This window comes from Arachis hypogaea, chromosome 14 (assembly GCF_003086295.3).
Source record: "Arachis hypogaea cultivar Tifrunner chromosome 14, arahy.Tifrunner.gnm2.J5K5, whole genome shotgun sequence".
NCBI classification, from domain to species: Eukaryota; Viridiplantae; Streptophyta; class Magnoliopsida; order Fabales; family Fabaceae; genus Arachis; species Arachis hypogaea.
In genome coordinates, this window is record NC_092049.1 from 63,163,351 (window position 1) to 63,181,984 (window position 18,634).

An 18,634-nucleotide genomic window follows, 5' to 3' on the forward strand; every position below is an offset into this window, starting at 1 on the left:
CCAATGGAGTTCTTGAGCTCCTCTATGTCTCTTCCTTGCCTTTGTTGCTCCTCTCTCATGGCCTTTTGGTCTTCTCTAATTTCATGGAGGATGATGGAGTGCTCTTGGTGCTCCACTCTTAGTTGCTCCATGTTGAAACTCAATTCTCCTAAAGAAGTGTTGAGTTGCTCCCAATAGTTGTGTGGAGGGAATGCATCCCTTGAGGCATCTCAGGGATTTCTTGATGAGGGATTTCCTCATGCTCTTGTTGAGGTCCATGAGTGAGCTCTCTTGTTTGCACCATCCTCTTTTTAGTAATGGGTTTGTCCTCTTCAATGAGGATGTCTTCTTCTATGACAATTCCGGCTGAAATGCATAGGTGATAAATGAGATGAGGAAAGGCTAACCTTGCTAAAGTGGAGGGCTTGTCAGCCACCTTATATAGTTCTAGAGGTATGATCTCATGAATTTCCACTTCCTCTCCAATCATGATACTATGGATCATGATAGCCCGTCCACAGTTACTTCGGACCGTTTTCTAGTAGAGATGATAGAGCGTTAGATGAACTCCAACCATCCCCTAGCCACGGATTTGAGGTCAGGCCTTCTCAATTGAACCAGCTTGCCTTTTAAGTCTCTCTTCCATTATGTTCCTTCCACATAAATGCCTGTGAGGACTTGGTCCAACCTTTGATCAAAGTTGACTCTTCTAGTGAAAGGATGAGAATCTCCTCTCATTATTGGCAAGTTGAATGCCAACCTCACAGTTTCTGGACTGAAATCCAAGTATTTCTCCCGAACCATTGTGAGCCAATTCTTTGGGTTTGGGTTCACACTTTGATCATGGTTCTTAGTGATCCATGCATTAGCATAGAACTCTTGAACCATTAAGATTTTGACTTGTTAGATGGGGTTGGTGAGAGCTTCCTAACTTCTTCTTCGAACCTCACGTCGGATCTCCGGATATTCATTCTTTTTTAGCATGAAAGGGACCTCAGGGATCACCTTTTTCTTGGCCACAACTTCATAGAAGTGGTCTTGATGGACTTTTGAGATGAATCTCTCCATCTTTCATGACTCGGAGGTGGAAGCAATTGCCTTCTCTTTCTTCTTTCTAGAGGTTTCTCCGGCCTTAGGTGCCATTAATGGTTATGGAAAAACAAAAAACAGAGCTTTTTCCCACACCAAACTTAAAAGGTTTGCTCGTCCTTAAGCAAAAGAAGAAAGAAAGGAGGAGAAGAAGAAGAAATAGAGGAGATAGTGGGGTGTTTTGGATTCGGCCAAGGGTGTTTAAGTGTTATGATGTGTGAAATGGAAGGTGGTAAGGAGGGGTATTATAGGGTAAGAGAGAGAGGGAAGAGGGTAGGATTTGATAGGTGAATGGTGTTGATGTGATTGATCAAGGGTATTTGGGGAAGAGTGTTATGGAAAGGTGTGAAGAGGAGAGAAAGAGAGGTGGGGTAAGTAGAGATCCTGTGGGGTCCACTGATCCTGAGGTGTCAAGGAATACTGGTCCCTGCACCTTTCTGGTGTTTAAACGCCCTCTGTGTGCCATTTCTGGCATTAAACGCTAGCCTGATGCCCTTTTCTGGCGTTTAACGCCAACTAGACACCCTTTTCTGGCGTTAAACGCCAGTCTGTCTGCCAATTCTGGCATTTAACGCCCAGAATGTTGCTAGACTGGGCGTTAAATGCCCATTCTGCTATCCTTACTGGCGTTTAAATGCCAGTAAGCCTATTCTCTAGGGTGTGCTATTTTTGATGTTTTTTTTATTCCGTTTTAATTCTGCAGCTGTTTTTGTGACTCCACATGATCATCTACCTAAAAAAAACATAACATGACAATGGAAAACAAATGTCTATAAAAATAAATATAATTAAAAAACATTGGGTTGCCTCCCAATAAGCGCTTCTATAATGTCAATAGCTTGACAGTGAGCTCTTAGAGAGCTTCACAGAGACTTAGAGCTTAATGGTGGCCTCCCAACACCAAACTTAAAAGTTGAGTGTGGGGAATCTGTTTGACTCTGTATTGAGAGAAGCTTTTCATGCTTCCTCTCCATGGTTACAGAAGAAGATCCTTGAGCTTTAAACACAAGGTAGTCCTCATTCAATTGAAGGACTAACTCTCCTCTGTCCCCATCAATCACAGCTCTTGCTGTGGCTAGGAAGGGTCTTCCAAGGATAATGAATTCATCCTCATCCTTTCTAATGTCTAGGATTATGAAATCAGCAGGGATGTACAGGCCTTCAACCTTCACTGAGACATTCTCTACAAGTCCATAAGCCTGTTTCATTGATTTGTCTGCCATCTCTAGTGAGATTCTTGCAGCTTGTACATCAAAGATCTCTAGTTTCTCCATTACAGAGAGTGGCATAAGGTTTATTCCTGACCCCAGGTAACACAGAGCCTTCTCAAAGGTCATGGTCCCTATGGTACAAGGTATTAAGAACCTTCCGGGATCCGGTTTCTTCTAAGGTAATTTCTGTTGAACCAAGGCATTCAGTTTCATGATTGCTCCTAGATACCGAGCTACTTGTTCTTCAACAATATCTTCATCCTCATTAAAGAAAGAATCTTCATCAGAGCTCATGAACTGCAGCATTAAGTTCCTTGGAATCTCTATGATTTCTATATGAGCCTCAGATTCCTTTGGTTCCTCAATAGGGAACTCCTTATTGGCCAGTGGACGTCCAGCAAGGTCTTCCTCACTGGAAATCACTGCCTTTTTACTCTCTCCAGGTTCGGCCACTTTGCATATAGTTATGGCCTTGCACTCTCTCTTTGGATTCTCTTCTGTATTACTTGGGAGAGTACTAGGAGGAGTTTCAGTAACTCTTTTACTCAGCTAACCCACTTATGCCTCCAAATTTCTGATGGAGGACTTGTTTCAGTCATGAAATTGATAGTGGTCTTAGATAGATCAGAGACTCTAGTTGCTAAGTCAGAGAGGCTCTGCTTAGAATTCTCTGTCTGTTGCTGAGAAGATGATGGTAAAGGCTTGCAATTGCCAAACTTATTTCTCCCACCATTATTATTATTATTATTGAAGCCTTGTTGAGGCTTCTGTTGATCCTTCCATGAGAAGTTTGGATGATTTCTCCATGAAGGATAATAGGTGTTTCCATAGAATTCTCCCATGTAATTCACCTCTTCCATTGTAGGATTCTCAGGGTCATAAGCTTCTCCTTCAGAGGAGGCTTCTTTAGTACTGCCGGATGCAGCTTGCATTTCAGTCAAATTCTGAGAAATCATATTGACTTGCTGAGTCAATATTTTGTTCTGAGCCAATATGGCATTCAGAGTATCAATCTCAAGAACTCCTTTCTTCTGAGTCATCCCATTATTCATAGGATTTCTTTCAGAAGTATATATGAACTGGTTATTTGCAACCATTTCAATGAGTTCTTGGGCTTCTGCAGGTGTTTTCTTCAGATGAAGAAATCCACCAACAGAGTGGTCCAATGACATCTTGGACAATTCAGATAGACCATCATAGAATATACATAAGATGCTCCATTCTGAAAGCATGTCAGAAGGACATCTTCTGATCAATTATTTGTATCTTTCCCAAGCTTCATAGAGGGATTCACCCTCCTTCTATCTGAAGGTTTAGACTTCCACTCTAAGCTTTCTCATCTTTTGAGGTGGAAAGAATTTGACCAAGAAAGCATTGACCAACTTTTTCCAAGAGTTCAGGCTTTCTTTAGGTTGTGAGTCCAACCATATCCTAGCTCTGTCTCTTACAGCAAAGGAGAAAAGTATAAGTCTGTAGACCTCGGGATCAACCCCATTGGTCTTAACAGTGTCACAGATTTGCAAGAATTCAGCTAAGAACTGATGAGGATCTTCCAATGGAAGTCCATGAAACTTACAATTCTGCTGCATTAGAGAAACTAATTGAGGCTTAAGCTCAACGTTGTTTACTCCAATTGCAGAAATTGAGATGCTTTTTCCATAGAAGTTGGAAGTTGGTGCAGTAGAGTCACCAAGCATCTTCCTTGCATCTCCATCATTGTTGTTGGGTTTGGCTGCCATGTCTGCTTCTTTTTTGAAAATTTCTATAAGGTCCTCTCTGGAGTGTTGTGCTTTAGCTTCTCTTAGCTTCCTCTTCAGAGTCCTTTCAGGTTCAGGATCAGCTTCAACAAGAATGTCCTTATCCTTGTTCCTGCTCATATGAAAAAGAAGAGAACAAAAGGATAATAGGGATCATCTATGTCACAGTATAGAGATTCCTTTATGTGAGTATAAGAATAGAAGAATAGAAGAATAAGGTAGAGAGAGAATTAGAGGAATTCGAACACAGAGAGAGGGAGAGGGTTCGAATTACGAGTAGAAAAGAAGTGTTAGTAAATAAATAAATAAATAGAAAGATATGAGAGAGAGAGAGTATTCGAATTTTAAGAAGAAGGAGAAGAAAAATATTTTTATTTTTATTTAATTAATTAAGTTAGAATTCAAAATTTAAGAAAACAAATAAAATAAAATTCGAATTTAAAACAATTAGTTAATTAAAAAGAATTTTGAAAAAGTGGTTAGTTGTTTTCGAAAATGAGAAGTGAAAAAGTAGTTAAGTAATTTTCAATTTGCTTTTATTTCTTTTGGGAAAAAGATAAGAAATAGTAAACTTTTTAAAATTAAAACAAACAAGTCAAGTGGTTAATTGAAAAATATTTGAAAATAAATTTTGAAAAGATAAGAAGTTAGAAAAAGATTTTGAAATTAAATTTTAAAAAAGATATGATTGAAATTTATTTTGAAAAATAATAGAAAAGAAAATTAAAGAGATTTGATTTTTAAAATTAAAGTTGATGACTTGACTAATAAGAAACTAAAAGATATGATTCTAGAATTTAAAGATTGAACCTTTCTTAAGAGAAAAGTAAAAAACTTGAAATTTTTTAATCAAAACATTAATTGTTAGTAAAGTTTTTGAAAATATGAAATAAAAATAAGAAAAAGATTTTCAAAATTTATTTAAGAAATTCGAAAATATTAAGAAGAAAAATGAAAAATATTTGATTTTTGAAAAAGATTTGAAAAGATAAAGTTTTTAAATTGAAATTTTGACTTGACTAACAAGAAATAACTAAATTTAAAAATTTTTTACTAAGTCAACTCAAAATTTCGAAATTTTTGAGTAAAATAAGGAAAAGATATTATTTTTTATTTTTTTTTTTGAATTAATGAAGAAAGAGAAAAACAACAAAAAGACACAAGACATAAGAATTTAAGATCAAAACAAATAATGCATGCAAGAACACTTTGAATGTCAAGATGAACACCAAGAATACTTTGAAAATCATGATGAATATCAAAAACATATTTTTGAAAATTTTTAAGAAAAGAAACACATGCAAGACACCAAACTTAGAAATTTTTAATGTTTAGATACTATGAATTCGAAAATGCCTATGAAAAACAACAAAAAGCACAAAACAAGAAATCACAAGATTAAACAAAGAAAATCATCAAGAACAACTTGAAGATCAAGAAACATAATGCATGTTGAATCTTTCGAAAATTTAAGAAAAACTAAAAAGATGAAATTGACACCAAACTTAAAATTTGACACAAGACTCAAACAAGAAACATAAAAAATTTTTGGTTTTTATGGTTTTATTAAATTTTTTGTATTATTTTTTTTCGAAATTATTTTGGAAAGAGAAAATAAAAAAATTTAAAATTTTTAATAAGAATTCCAAGATTCATACAATGTTAGTCTAAAGCTTCGGTCCAAAAGAATTAGACATGGCCAAATGACCAACCAAGCTTTAGCATAACAAATACAGACATGTCCTTTCTACAATGGAAACTGGAAACCTCAGTCCAAAAGATTAGACATGGCTTAACAGCCAGCCAGGCTTCAACATATCTCATGAAGCTCTAGAATTCATTCTTAAAAAAAATTTTGAATTTTTTGAAAACTATATTAATTTTTTTTCGAAAATAAAAATAAAAAGCTTAAACATAAAATAAAATTACCCAATCTAAGCAACAAGATGAACCGTCAGTTGTCCAAATTCGAACAATCCCCGGCAACGGCGCCAAAAACTTGGTGCACGAAATTGTGATCACACTTTTCACAACTCCGTACAACTAACCAGCAAGTGCACTGGGTCGTCCAAGTAATACTTTACGTGAGTAAGGGTCGATCCCACGGAGATTGCCGGCTTGAAGCAAGCTATGGTCATCCTGTAAATCTTAGTAAGGCGGATTCAAATGGTTATGAGGTTTTGATAATTAAAGGATAAATAAAATGTAAATTAAAATAAAGATACTTATGTAATTCATTGGTGGAAATTTCATATAAGCGTTTGGAGATGCTTTGTTGCTTCTGAACCTCTGCTTTCCTATTGTCTTCATCCAATCATGCGTGCTCCCTTCCATGGCAAGCTGTGTATGATCCTCTCGGATAAAAAATACCAAGTATGGTTTCTGCACGGCTAATCAACTGTCGGATTTCTCGTCTCGGATGAAAAATACTAGGTACAGCTACCGCACGGCTAATCATCTGTCGGTTCTCACTAGTGTCGGAATAGGATCTCTCTATCCTTTTGCACACTGTCACTGCACCCAACATTCGCGAGTTTGAAGCTCGTCACAGTCATCCCTTCCCAGATCCTACTCGGAATACCACAGACAAGGTTTAGACTTTCCGGATCTCAGAAATGCTGCCTATTGGTTCTAGCCTATACCACGAAGGTTTTAACCTCACGGACTCGGTCCGTGGATTAGAGACCCAAGAGAATATACTCCGGCTGTCATCCAATGACTACGTTGAACATCATGTAGACCGCTTGTGGTTGTCAGGCATGCGGATATTGGCCAAGCGAGTAACGAAGATAGTGGATGATTGTCACGGGTCACCCCTTCATTCTGACTTAACTGAATTAAGTATGAGAGTATATCTTAGAGAAGAAGTAAGCGTGAATTGAAAGAGAAACAATAGTACTTTCATTAATTCATGAAGAACAGTAGAGCTCCACACCTTAATCTATGAGGTGTAGAAACTCCACCGTAGAAAATACATAAGAGAAAAAGGTCTAGGCATGGCTGAATGGCCAGCCTCCCAATTGTAACATAAAAGTGAAAAAGAGGTTCCCAACTGATCAAAAGTCTGCGAATACAATAGTAAAAAGTGCTATTTATACTAAACTAGTTACTAGGGATTACAGAAAATAAGTAACTAAGTGCAGATAGTGCAGAAATCCACTTCCGGGCGTTTGAATGCCAGTTTGGGCCATCAAATCTCGGAAAAAGTATGGACTATTATACATTGCTGGAAAGCCCAAGATGTCTTCTTTTCACGGAATTAATAGCGCGCTAATTGGGCTTCTGTAGCTCCAGAAAATATACTTCGAGTACAGGAGGGTCGAAATCCAACAGCATCTGCAGTCCTTTCTCAGCCTCTGAATCAGACTTTTGCTCAGATCCCTCAATTTCAGCCAGAAAATACCTGAAATTACAGAAAAATACACAAACTCATAGTAAAGTCCAGAAATATGATTTTTGCATAAAAACTAATAAAAATATAATAAAAAGTAACTAGAACATGCTAAAAACTATGTAAAAATAATGCCAAAAAGGGTATAAATTATCCGCTCATCAATCACTCATAACAACAAAACCCAGTGACATTCACAGCCATAACCTAAACTCAATAAACTAATTGAGACACTAGAACATCATCTCAATACCAAACTTAATCTAAATTTCACAACTTCAAACCAAGTTTATTTCTATCAATTAATCACACAAAATATTTATAAATTATTTGCAGTTACTCACTAAACTTTATTAGCATTCATAAATTAAAACGATTAATTTTAAAAAAAAAATCCCCTACCTCAATGTCAAAACTCACGAAAATCACTAAACACGGTAACTCCATCAACGGCGGCTTGTACCACAGCGACCTAGGCAGTGGCGAAAGCGGTCCCCCTCCCTCTCCCGCCACGTTCTGTCTCTTCTTCCTTAGCTTGGTTCAGCGGCAGAGCAAATCCACAGCAGCGACAATGGCACAGTGACTCCAACGGTGGCTCTCTGATGACAATAGCAGCGACGTTGGTGGCTTCAACAACTGCGACGGCTGACGACGGTAGCAACGGGTCCCTCTCATGTTCCCTATCACGAGCTTCCTTCTCCTCATATTACTAGTGGCGGCAACCGCAACAGGATCAGCTCCTCCTTCCTCCTCAGTTCGCGATTCCAACAGCGCGGGAGGTCTCCACGGCTGCGGCAGTGAGGCGCGACAGTGACAGCATAAGACCACGTCCCTTCCTCCTCTTCTGTCATGCTAGCTTCGATGGGTCAACAGTGAGGGAGGTGCGGCGCGGGATCTCTCTTCTCGACAGCACAATGGCGGTGACGGTTTGACAGCAAGTAGATGGCATCATGGGAAGCTTCAGCGGTGGCAAATCGGTGGCGATGGTAGCGCAAAATGCCTCCATTCTCTCCCGTGCCTTCGCTCTCTCTCTTTCACTCCACTACGAACCTCTATTTCCCTCAGCTCGACGACGACGGCGGCGAGGCCCCCAGCCAGCACCGTCTCCTTTCTCCTCCCTCTCTTCCCTTCCCGCACTCTCATCCGTCTCCCTCTGTGTTCAGTGTGTGTGTGTATTGGGTGAAGGGTTAGGGTTTTGTTTTAGGAAATTATGGTTTTTGATTTTCAATTTGGGAATTAGGGTTAGAAATTAGGGATTTTATAAATGAATAAAGATAGATATGAATAGATATTTTGATAAAATTGGAGGATAAAATAATTTTAAAAGTAAATCTACTCTATTAAAAATATTTAAAAATTTTATTTCTCAACATACTGCTAAGTTTAATTAACTATTTCTAATTTAAATTATAAAATAAACATATTAATCACATTTTTATAGTTTAAATCAATATTAATTATTCAAATTAAATGATATAACTTTTCATTATTTTTCTATCACCGAAACTTTCATTTCAATTTATAAAATAACTAATTATAATAAAAATTATACATAAATATTAATGGACTTAAACTTAAAGTATTTATAAAATCAATTTAATCATTCTTAATAAATTATTTTCTAAAATTAAGGAACTTGAATTAAATTATAAATTATTCATAATAGAAATTTACTTAAATTAAATTACACTATTCTTTCTTATTTTTCAATGACTGAAATTATGTGAAATATTCAATTATATAAAGATTATAATAAAATTCTAATTAATTTAAACTTCAATTATCATGAAACTCTATTTAATTATCCTCAGTAAAATAATTTTCTTAAAATAAAATTCTCAACAATGATAATAAATCGTAAATAACTCATAATTTAATTTTTTGAAAACTTGAGTTGTTACGTCAGTAACTCTATCATAGAAAATCTGTAAAAATTCAGTCTAAAAAATATGTCAAGAGGACACTTTCTGAGCATCATCTTGTACTTCTCCTAGGCTTCATAAAGAGATTTGATAAACCACCATTTTATGATTTATTTTGTATTGAATTAAGTGGATTTTGTCAACTATTTTCACACTTATTCATGTAAATTGCATGTTTTTGAGATTTCTTCCTAATTTGTGCTTAAGAATGAAAACATGCTTCCTAGCCTTAAAATTGCTAATTTTTAATCCTCTCTTATTACCATTCGATGTCGTGATATGTTTGTTGAGTGATCTCTGGGTTATAGGGAAAGAATGGCATAGAGGATGAAAAGGAAGCATGCAAAGGCGGAAGGAACACAAAAAATTAAAGATTTGGGAAGCTAAAACCGAAGTGTACGCATGGCTGACGCGTACGCGTGATCAAGCCATCTTTCAACCGACACGTACATGTGACTGATGCGAAAGCGTGACTGATGCATACACATGGTGAGTGCAGCGATGCATACGCGTGGCTGACGCGTACGCGTGACAAGCAGCACGTGCCTCATTAAAGAGAAAATGCTGGGGGCGATTTCTGAGCTAATGTTTGGCCCAGTTTTGAGCCCAAATTGAGGATAAGACACTGGGAATGAAGGGGAATGGCATCTAGACAATCATTACACACTTTAGTTTTTAGTTTTAGTTTGAATTCTAGAGAGAAAAACTCTCACTTTTCTCTAGGTTTTAGTTTCTCAATTCAATTTCACTTGGATCCTTTGGTTAGATCTGTGTTAATTCCAATTTTGGATTGTTTTAATTTGTAATTTCCCTTCTCCAACTTCATTTAGTGTTCTTGTTATTCTAGTTATTTTGGATCTTGAAATTGGATCTTGTTGAGATTAATTTCCATTAATGCATTGAAGAATTTCATATTCCTTGTTGTTAATTGCTTTGTTATTGTTAGTTGTTTGTAGTGGATAACTTTAATTTGAATTGCTTTTTCAATTTCATAATGTCTTATATTCTCACTCACCAAGTATTTGAGAAAATGTTACTTATGTCTATGGAGTATATTTCTACTCTTGGCTTGGGGGTTGAGCAATTGGAGACTCTTGAACTGTCAAAGTCTTTTGTTGATTGATAATTGGAAGTTGCTAGTTGACTTGAATTCCACCAAAGCTAGTCTTTCAGTAGGATTTGACTAGGATATATGGATTAGAGTCAATTATATCACTTGACTTTCCTTCATTGTTAGAGGTTAACTAAGTGGGAGCAATGGACAATTCTTGTCACAATTGATGATGATAATGAGGATAGAAATTTCAATTCTCACCCCTAGCCAAGGTTTTTACATTGATTGATTGTGATTCATCCTTGTTAGCTTGATCTCTTAGCTTTCTTATTTTAATTGTTAGTGTTCATCGCTTTAATGTCTAGTTATTTACTTTTCTTGCATTCAACTCCAAACATCCCCAAAGAACCCCTAACCAATGATGTGCATCTTATGTCAACTCCTAGGGAGAACGACCTGGGATTCTACTCCCGGTTATTGATTTTATTGTTGTGACACATTTTCTAACTTTGACTAGAGGATATCTTGTTGGTTGGGACTATACTTCGCGACGTTAAATTGGAAAACCTCTTTGGTAATTCCTAACCGACACTTATCCTCGGCAAGATTCACCCTCTCTCTGCCAGAAAGTCTGAACATCATTCCTCAACTTGGTTGGCTTCTGAGGTGGAAAGAACTTGGTTAAGAATCTATTAACCAAATTGTCCTATGTATCTAAGCTCTCCTTGGATTATGAGTCAAGACACTGCTTGGCTCTGTCCCATATAGCAAATGAAAAGAGCAACAACTTATAGACATCAGGATGAACTCTATTGGTCTTCATTGTATCATAGATTTGCAGGAAGTTAGAGATAAATAAGTTTAGGTCTTCTTGCGAGAGTCCATGAAACTGATGATTCTGTTTCACCAGAGAGATGAGCTGAGGCTTCAACTCAAAATTGTTAGCAGTCACAGGAGGTACAACAATGCTATTGCTATAGAAGTTAGGGTTAGAGGTAGTGTATGAGCCCAGTGTCCTTCTAGGTTGCACAGGCATATTAGAAGCATTGAGAACATGAGGATTAACAACATTGTTATTATTGTTTGGATCCATAGAAACTTCTTCAAATTCCTTCTCAAAATTATCCTTGAGATTCTCAATAGTTTTGTAAGCTCTAGCCTGCTGTAAACGCATTCTTAAAGTTCTCTCAATCTCAGGAACAAATTCCAAAAGAGGTTTTTTGTCCCTGTTCCTACTCATAAACAAACATAAAGCAAGAAAAAGTGGAAATCTTTACGTCAGAGTGAAGAGAATTCCCAGTGAAGTAACCTGAGTAAAAGGGATAAAACAAAATAAACTAAATAAGTAAAGTAACAATTTTTAAAAATTAATAGAAGTAATTAAACAAAAAATTTCGAAAATAATGAGAAGAGAAATTAGGAAAATAAAATAAATAAACTAAAAGAAACACCAAACTTAATTTCAAAACTAAAGGAACAATTTTAAACAACCTTAAACTAAATTTTTGAAAAATAAAAGAAATAAAATTAAATAAAATTATAGTAAAGACATCTAATATAAGCAATCAAACAACGACTAGTTGTCAATCACAATCAATCCCCGGCAACAGCCCCAAAAACTTGGTCGTGGAATTTCGAATACCACAACTGAATCGACAAGTGCACCGGGTCATACCAAGTAATACCTCAGGTGAGTGAAGGTCGATTCCACGAGGATTGATGGACCAAGCAACAACAGTCAAATGACTCACTTAGTCAGACAAGCAAAAAGGAGTGCTTTGTGTTCAAAAGCATTAAACGGTAATTCAACAATTTAGAAAGCAAACAATGACTTTGGTGTGATGAGTATGTGAGAAAAAGTTAAAGTTCCAGAGATATTTATTTTTCCAGATTAACAATTCTTACCAACTACTTTAATCATACAAAATTTAATTCATGGCAAACTTTAGTTGACTAAACCCTAATTCCTCAGTGATCTAATCTCCTTTGACCTAATCAACCGTCAATTCTTTGGTCACTTAATTTAGATTAGAGGTTTAAGTTCAATTCTAGTTTATTAGCCGCACAAACCTTAATTACTCAAAGATAAGGTGATTATATGTCACGTATCACGTTAAGTACAAGCAATTAGAGAGTTATGAGGATCTATTTTCAAGCTGTTATTCAAGTGAGTTAACTTTTCCAAGAATCAACAAGAATTCATGTAGAAAAAGAGTTATCTTCCAATATACTCAAATTCATAAGATGAAAAACGAAAGTAATCCTTGAATTTAAATCAGTATGACAATAGTACTAATCGATAGAATAAACAGAGCTCCTAACCTTAACAGAGGAGGTTTAGTTGCTCATGGTTCAAAGAAAACTAGGGTTCCCAAAGTTTGTAAAGTGTAGAATGAGGAAGAAGGAGAAGAAGGAGGAGAGCCCGAAGGGCTGTATCTTTTCCCCTTTTATATCTAACCTAATTGATTTGAAACTGAAATAAAATAATAACTATTAAAAGGCCAACAAATTATGTTTTGTTTTAACTAATAATGAAAAGAAAATAAATAATTAATTAAATCTTCAGCCATGAAGCCCTTCTTTGAAATTCATGTATGCACTACTGGCGCTCAACGTTTAGCGCCGTTAGGCAGAAGAGAATTATGGTGTTGTTGTCTTCCTGGCACTAAACGCCCAACTCAGCATTTAGCGCCAATAATGTGTGGTCCTGGGCACGAATTACGAAGCACCTAGCGCTAAATGCCCGGTCGTGGCGTCTAGCACCAGCTTGCAGAAGGCTCGCATGTGTTACGAGGTGCTTGGCGCCAAACACCAGGTAGCGGCATTTGGCACCAGCTTGGCAGCATCAATTTTTTTCCTTTTTCTTCTGCACGAACTCTGCCAAACTCACTCAGATTTTTTTTGAAATAAATAAAACCACAATGCGCCCCAAAGTAGCATCCAAATAGGCTTCAAACACTATAATCTCAATAAAACTCAATAAATTCGTATCTAAAATAATAAGAAAATAGAGAAAAGATGCTCACACATCAATGCCAACGGTCCTATTTACATAGACGGGAGCAATGGTAACAGCTCATCTGGTAGGATGGAGGATATTTTTGTAGCGCCAGAAGAAGAGGAGGAGGACGATCTGGAGATCAACCTTAAGGTGGAGCAGCTGAGTTCAGGGAGCGACCAGCTGGCAGCTGGCACTTCAGCTTAGCATCGACATAGAGTTGTCTCTCACTTTTGTTAGTACAATTGTGAGATTAGGTGTGTTTAGAGTTACTAGACTAGCATGTGCGCCAATTTAGAGGCTTTTCCTATGGGCTAGACCCTGGAGTGTCGTATGTCAATATATGTACATATTTACTATCTGGGTGTATGTATGACATTGTATGTAATGTATATTATGAGTTTGATTACCTGCTGTTTTAGTTGTATTTATATTTCTGTTTTTTTTATTATTATTATGAATGGCTTGCTATATCTATTCTGCAAACGTTTCAAAAAGAATTACCTATAAAACATAACGTTTTAACAAGGTAACATGCTCATATAATATATTAATAGTTACAGGAAGGCAAGTTAATAGCACTCGACTTCTAGTATGATTATGACATATCGGGAGTTTGATCACTACATTAGGTATGAGGTCGAGTGACCACTACCCATATCTACTCCATATCCAAACAATTATTATTGGGCATTACTCATACCTACCCTAAAACATAGTTAATGGTTGACCGCCTACTTAAGACAGGACATAGTGAATCAGACCGGATCAACTCAAAATACCATATTTAGATATAAGTCTTATTAATTTATACTATTGTTTTTTTTATGTGCGATGAGTTGAATTCTAATATTTTACTATATTGATCAATTGAATAAAATATTATAAAATTGATTTGATATGTCATCATAACAATTTATTTTTTAAGTATATTCTAGATTTAATAATATAAAAATTATAACAATTAGATCATATATTCATAGTTATTAGAATCGGCTAGTCAACCGAAAAACTAATGGTCTGGCCAATTCAAGTGAAAACGTGGATCGGATAAATAATTAAACTGTCCAAAACTGGCCGATTTGGCACAAACCTATAGAAAATTTATCGGTTCAGTCTAAACCCGTGAACTGGCCTGGTCTTGCAGTGAGTCAGCACTCAGAAGATCCTCCGTGCTCCAGTGCATGAAGCTCTATGTACTCTTCTAGTGATCACTAAGGTCTCGTTTGGTTCATGTCCATGTCCACTAGAGACATGAACATGGTGGAACGTGTACACCATTTGTTTTTTGAGACACAAAATTTTAATGGACACAGTTACACACAGATGTACATAAAATAGATGTATTTTGTATATCTCCTTCAAGCTGTGACACTAAGACATAATCCATGAGACACAAATTTTTTCAATTTTATCCCTGGTTATTTTTTAAAATTCTAATTTTATCCTTTACCCTAATCCCATAACTCTCCCTCTTCTTCTCCAATTCATTCCATCTTCCTACCTCCGTTCTACCTCTGCCTTCTCCTTCCACCATTGTCACCACCACCATTACCGGTATCACCACCGCCTCCTTCCTTTATCTGCCTCTCTTCCTCTCTTCTTCCTTCTCTCTCTTCCTCTGCCACCGCCACCCCCATCTCCCTCCCAGCGTTGTTGTCATCACCATCATTGTGCCGCATCCCTATCGCCCTCCGCCATCAGCATCATCATCCTTGTCGTCGTGTTGCCTGTAGATCTGCCTTGGCCTGCCTCTCTTCTCCGTCACATGTGTCGATATCTCTGTTGCCTTACTTTGTTTCCAGATCTACCTTCACCCACCTCCGTTGCCTCTATTGCCTTTGTTGGCTCGTGCCGGTGCTGACGCCTCCATTGCCTTTCCCTGCATATAGATCTATCTTCACTGGCTCCATATCTGTTTTTCAAATTGTGATTGCTTCTTATATTTTTTTTGTTGCCCATTATTCTTTCTCATTGGATATATTTTGTTCAAGTTTCTTTTTTTTTTCTTGAATCTCTATTTTAATTTTTTTATATATAAAAAATTATTGATTTGCTTATTAGATTAAAGATTTTGATGATAGTTCATAGTTATTTAGACTGAAGTTGAAAAATTAATGGCAGTAATGGTGGAAAGTAATGCTGGTAGTGGTATTGCAGCGATAGGTGTAAATATGATATTTGGTTCAAATCAATGCGTCTTGTATATCATCACCAAACATAGTTAAAAAAATTTTGTATTTTGTGTCTATGTCTTACTGTATATTTGTGTCTATGTATTTATATCTCAAAGACACTAACCAAACATCGTCTAACGTCAACATAACAAGATGTATGCCTTGGCATCAGGCTATCTTACACTTTTGTACTTTATGTGCTAATTGCTATATATCTATAACAATATATAATGCCAATATATGAAGTTTGGTGTCCAATTTTCTATTTCCTATTTTAACCCTATTAACATAATTCAAAAATATTTTACTGTTACTTATTTCACTAACATATTTCACTAACAGTTACAAAAAACTCATGCATAACTTCTATTCAATTCTTTACTCCCACAATCTCTCTTTTTTTATTTATTTTTTATTTTTTTCTGATTCTCCTTTATCTTATGAACTTTTCTCTGCACCAAACAATTATTCAAAAAGTTTATTTTTGTGGCCATATATGAAATGAGAAAAAGAATAATTAAAAGGAAACAAGTGTTTAACTAGTGGTGATAAATAATTTTTTTGTATAGATCTTATTATATTCTGAGGTATTCATTTAAATTATGATTTGTTTAATTTTATGTTAGTCTTTGCTTATATAGTGCTGTTTTGAGTATGTCTGTACTCTGATAGCCTGTCCAGCAGTTTAACCTCATTCTAATTATTCTATTAGAATTCTTTTGTAATCATAAAAAATATATCTTTTTATTTTTTTTATAATTTCATCCATTCTACTACTTTTTTTTTTTGACCTCTTAATACACTTTGTTATATTTCTCTTGCTGCTATTATTTTTTTACCTTCAACACCATCGATTTCATCACATCCATCTTTACAAATTTTATTTAGATTTATTGCAGTTACTAAATTCACATGTAACTTCTACCTATATTTTATTTTCTCTTTAATTTACTTACCCAATTAATATTTTCATCATTCTTCTACCTTTTTAATTTGTCCCCAATATTTCACGTACAAAGATAGTGTTCTATCTTTTTCTCTTACCAAGGAAGAACTAATTTTTTTTCATCTTAGATATATTCTTTATTTTTTTAATATGTCTGTACCTATCAACGATGAATTGGAAAAGTCTAATATTTTGTTAAATTCATTTTTTTCTCTTTTAAATTATTTGATATGGGATAATATTATTTTTTTAATTTTTAAATTATTAATTATACTGAGTATTATACTTAAAATTTGAGTACGTGAATATTTATTTTTAAATTAAACTAAAATAAATAAATTATATTACAAAAATATAATTTATTTTGACTTCTATAATATCATTTGTTTGGCATATGACACTGGTTATTTGATTAACATATAAAAGATATAATATATAAATACTTGGTGATAATTAATTACGGTAGGGTGAAGAGAAAGTGGAAGGAGAAGAAAAAATGAGAAAGAACAAAGTAATATATAATATAATAATGGCGATTAGACAATGACAAGTATGTGTATAGAGAATAATAATAAGAGAAAGAATAGTGTTTGATATAGTAAGGGAATAGAATAAAAATTTAAATTTATAATTTTGAAAAATAATGAAATTAAAAAAATTAAAAAATTAAATATAAAATTAAAAAAAATAAAATATTTTTTATCAATTGGAATTATGCATGAAGATAAAGAGTCCTTTGAATATAAATTTTTATCTCGATTTCAAATTAAATACTATTAAAAATAAATAATTAAACTTAATAATATTTATAAATAGTTAATTTGTAAATAATATTTCTAATTTTTTTTGTTATGCGTAATAACAACATAATAAATTTGTTTAATATCTTATTTAATTTAAATTTATAAATTTTACACATTCTAAAAGTTAATTTAATAATTTGGGTAAAAATTTTAAATGCTTTATGTCTTACTTTTTTTTAGCGAAACTTCAATAACTCATAAAAGTTAAGAGAATAGATGGTTATAAATCAAAGTGATCGACAAGATTAAAAGTTGCGATAATAATACTTGATGATAATTAATTACGGACGGTCGGGTGAAGAGAAAATGGAAGGAGAAAGAAAAAACGAGAAAGGAGAATAAGGTAATATAATAATAATGGCGATGAGACAATGACTGGTATGTGTATAGAGAAGAATAGCAAGAGAGAATAATGTTTGATATAGTAAGGGATATAATAAAAATATAAATTAATAATTTAAAAAAAATAATAAAATTAAAGATAATTTAAAAAATTAAATATAAAATTAAAAAAATAAAATATTTTTTAACAATTGAAATTATGCATGAAGATAGAGAGTGCTTTGAATATAAATTTTTATCTCGGCTTCAAATTAAATACTAATTAAAAATAAATAATTAAATTTAACAACGTTTATAAATAGTTAATTTGTAAATAATGTTTCTAAATTTTTATTTTGATTTTGTTACACATAATTTTTAATTGAATAATCTTGAAAGGTTTATTAGTGCATGAAATTGTGATTCACACTTTTCACAACTCCGCGCAACTAACCAGCAAGTGCATTGGGTCGTCCAAGTAATAAACCTTACGTGAGTAAGGGTCGATCCCATGGAAACTGTCGGCTTGAAGCAAGCTATAGTCATCTTGTAAATCTCAGTCAGGCGGATTCAAATGGTTATGAGGTTTTGATAATTAAAATATAAATTAAACATAAAATAAGATAGAGGTACTTATGTAATTCATTGGTGGGAATTTCAGATAAGCATTTGGAGATGCTTTGTTGCTTCTGAACATCTGCTTTCCTATTGCCTTCTTCCAATCATGCGTGCTCCCTTCCATGGCAAGCTGTATGATCCTCTCGGATGAAAAATACCAGGTACGATCTCTGCACGGCTAATCAACTGTCGGATTTCTCGTCTCGGATGAAAAATACCATGTACAGCTACCGCACGACTAATCATCTGTCGGTTCCCACTAGCTTCGGAATAGGACCCTTGTCCTTTTGCACACTATCACTGCGCCCAACATTCGCAGGTTTGAAGCTCTTCACAGTCATCCCTTCCCAGATCCTACTCAGAATACC

The 18,634-nt window shown here is 34.8% G+C and overlaps 1 non-coding gene across 1 annotated transcript; it reads left to right on the forward strand.

The window, feature by feature from the left end:
• Nucleotides 1-3,505: 3,505 nt before the first annotated feature.
• On the forward strand, nt 3,506-3,613 carry LOC112745715 (small nucleolar RNA R71). Its single transcript, XR_003173629.1, has one exon. It is a non-coding gene; the product is annotated as a small nucleolar RNA R71 (small nucleolar RNA).
• The last annotated feature ends 15,021 nt before the right edge of the window (nt 3,614-18,634 follow it).